Here is a 2,674-nt window from a genome sequence, read left to right as displayed (position 1 = left end):
ACCTCACCTATAGTTGATCCCAAGAGAAAGTGCAAATAAGTCCGGTGTCTGCTAAAAAAACGAAGTGAAAGATCAAGGCAAATGAAAAAATTAATCTTGTTTGAAAAGAAAAAGGAAAACACCATGGCACCAAAAAGTGTCATCCAAACGGGCATTCAACTTTCCCATAAAATTCATACCACCTCCAAACGTGATCTTGACAAATTTATACACACAGACCGGTTTATTATCCTACTAGCTGGAATCCTTTACAAAAGGGGATATAATCATGAACTCTTGAAATATATAGCTTCTGCTTCGGCCTTGTTTATTTATTTCCTTTGGTGAGTCTAAGGGGATTCCTAGTTTATAGCATTGAAGTGGACATCACCTATAGTCGATCCCAAGAGAGTGCATACGAGTTTAGAGTCAGAAAGAGAAGAGCAAGTGAAATAATTCTAACCTTTATGATAACTCGATGTAATGCAGTTTAAAGAAGTGCACCCATGACCAACTTAGATGAACTTTGAATCATGAATCAAAGACTAGAAAGAAATGCAGGCTCAATCTCATAGACTATGATAGCCGGAAACCATGGACATCCTGTCGCAACCTTTCCAAAGAGATCGGGCTTTTTATCTCTTATTTCCAAAAGAATAAATAAACAGTTATCGTTAACCATGAAACTAAAAATGTCATCCACCGTAATTCCCATTATAAATTACCAATAATCCATGCAAGAACATCTTCCCAGCATGAAATGGTGGAATCGATTTCGATCGCGTGCAATTATCTCTCGATCATAAACCTTCGAGGTGAGTTTCATAAAATTGTGACAATCAGTACAGAAGCGAAGGTTTTTTACGATGCGTATGGGCATGGCAGACTTACTGTCTGTGTGAATGAGCCCAAATGCAACAGCCAACTTCTCACTATGAACAGACAAAGCCTGCTCCCTTTCCTCCTCTTCTACATCAAACAACACTTGCTTTGTATCAGGAACATACCCTTCTTCCGTTCTCAACCTCTGATGGATCTCACTTAACATCAGACATACCTTTTGATGTTCTGGATGTGACTTATCGCCTGCGAGAAATTGGTGAACACACCCCATCATCTCTATGAAACTAAAACCAGGAGGCTTTGAGACTCCTCGGGTATTCATCATCTTTCTCACTTTCCTTGCATCTTCCCATTTGCATGCAAATGCATATATGTTTGACAGAAGAACATATCGCCCACTATGCTCTGGCTCAAGTTTGATGAGGCGTTTGCCAACACTCTCGCCAAGCTCAAAATTCCCATGGATTCGACAAGCACCCAGTAGTGCACCCCAAGCACCAGCATTGGGTTCCATTGGCATTGAGCTTATGAGCTCCATGGCCTTATCAAGCAACCCAGCGCGACCAAGAAGATCAATAATGCACCCGTAATGTTCAACTTTAGGGCTGATATTGAACCTACTGCCCATGCAATCAAGCAGCTGAAGTCCCTCGTCAACCATACCTGCATGGCTGCATGCACTAAGCATTGCAACTAAGGTAATGTCATCAGGTTTAGTCCCTGAGTCAATCATCTGCTTGAAGAGTCGATAACATCTCTCGACATGGCCATGCATGGCTAACCCAGCTATAATTGTATTCCAAGCTAGAACATCCTTTTCAGAGATCAAGCGAAATGCTTGAATAGCTGCTTCTATGTTCCCACATTTTGCATACATATCAACTAAAGCAGTGCCTAGAACCGTGCTCATCTGAATCTTGTGTGCATCAATGTAGGAATGCAACCTCTTCCCTTGATCAAGTGCACCCAGATGAGCACAAGCTGAAAGGATGCACACCAATGTAGCATCCGTCGGTCTCACCTGAACTGCTTGCATGTCATCAAATAACAACAGAGCCTCGTTCGAACGCTTGCATTGTGAATAACACGCAATCATCGCGTTCCATGAAACAACATGTCGTCGGGGCATTTGATCAAACAACTGGCGCGCCGATTCGACATCACCACACTTAGCGTACCCAGTCAACATGGCATTCCAAGAAACAACATTTCTCTTGGGGCTTTCAACAAACAGTTTGCAAGCATCTTCCAGAAGCCCAAGATTCGAATACCCGGTGATCATGGTGTTCCAAGAAACAACATCTTTACAAACCATTCGATCGAATATCGAAAGTGCAACCGCCAAATCACCTGATCGAACATATCCATCGATCATCGCATTCCACGAAACGACGTCCTCCTCAGAACTTCTAACAAACAGTTGGTGGGCATCCTCCAATCTATTCAAACACGAGTACATATGGATCAGAGAGCTTTGGACGTATGCATCTCCATCTAGACCGGATTTCACGATGTGGGTATGGACGGAAATGCCAAAATCGGCAGCCGACGACTCAGCACAAGCCTTAACAAGAAAGGGGAATGTGAAATTGTTAGGTTGGAAATCACCTGCTAGCATCTTGGGGAAGAAAGCAATGGCTTCTCTGGGATTGTTGCTAGCAGCGAGGCCTCTGATCATACAATTCCAAGTGAAAATGCTCGGGTTGTCTATCGTTCTGAAGACGGCCTTGGCGTAGTCTATGCAGCCGGAGGGTGAAACTGCGGAGAAGGCCACAACCTTGCTGGATGCGAAGGTATCGGCGGAGAGGCCGGATGTAATGAGGTGGGCATGGATTTGGTTGAGCTCTCTCAT

At 43.6% G+C, this 2,674-nt stretch overlaps 1 pseudogene; it reads right to left on the bottom strand.

Annotated features, from left to right (window-relative positions):
* Window positions 1–700: 700 nt before the first annotated feature.
* LOC149818203 (pentatricopeptide repeat-containing protein At5g66520 pseudogene) lies at window positions 701–2,674 on the bottom strand (annotated as a pseudogene).

Source organism: Nuphar pumila, chromosome 13 (assembly GCF_984573655.1).
Source record: "Nuphar pumila chromosome 13, dmNupPumi1.hap1.1, whole genome shotgun sequence".
NCBI lineage: Eukaryota > Viridiplantae > Streptophyta > Magnoliopsida > Nymphaeales > Nymphaeaceae > Nuphar > Nuphar pumila.
This window is presented reverse-complemented; position numbering and strand designations above follow the sequence as displayed.